Raw genomic sequence first — 860 nt, forward strand, 5'->3', positions numbered from 1 at the left:
TCTGATTAACCCTGTTTCTCTCTCTCTCTGATTAACCCCGTTTCTCTCTCTCTATCTGATTAACCCTATTTCTCTCTCTCTCTGATTAACCCTGTTTCTCTCTCTCTGCTTAACCCTGTTTCTCTGTCTGATTAGCCCTAACTTCCTTTCTCCACAGACTCTGCCAAACCCTCTGAGTTTCTCCAGCATTCTCTGTGCTTGTTTCAGGTTACAGAAAAATAAGTCAGAGTTAGTGCAGACACTAACTGGAACCCCCCAGAGATTGTCCAAGTCTTTGTAAGGACACTCTGGGCTCTAAGTAGCCGTGATTGGAACTTCTGTGCTGGGTGAAATTGTCCACAGCACCTTCAGCGTGTGGCTCAACTCTCAGACTCAAATCCCTCACTTGGGCGAACTGTCCGTGAGCCTAAAGCAGTGAGGAAATCGTGAATTGGAACAATGCATGTTACTCTAAGCACTGGGTATTCTTTACTAAACCTCAAAGCCAAGGCAATAAAAAAATTGCAGTGTTAACAGTGAAACAATAACTCGTTTCAGCGTTTTACTCAGGGATTTCCAAGTCTACATCACCTTCAGAAACCCGCGATTTCGTGAATGGACATCTGAAATACAATGCATGAAATAATACGACGCACTTGCATTTAAATCTTGAATTAATTGTGTCCTAATCTACCCAATGCATTGTTGCTCCCAGGTAAGTGCCGCCGAAATTGAGGGATGAACAGTGTGTGCAATTTCAGGCGCAAGTTTCCGCCGGTCCCCCGCTCAAGGGTAAGTGCGGGAAATTCGCATTGACCCGGTCTGTTAGCGCACGGGGACAAGCGTGGAGGAAATTCGGGCGCGGCGTACAAGGGCAGGCA

The sequence above is a fragment of the Chiloscyllium plagiosum genome, unplaced genomic scaffold (assembly GCF_004010195.1).
Source record: "Chiloscyllium plagiosum isolate BGI_BamShark_2017 unplaced genomic scaffold, ASM401019v2 scaf_12922, whole genome shotgun sequence".
NCBI lineage: Eukaryota > Metazoa > Chordata > Chondrichthyes > Orectolobiformes > Hemiscylliidae > Chiloscyllium > Chiloscyllium plagiosum.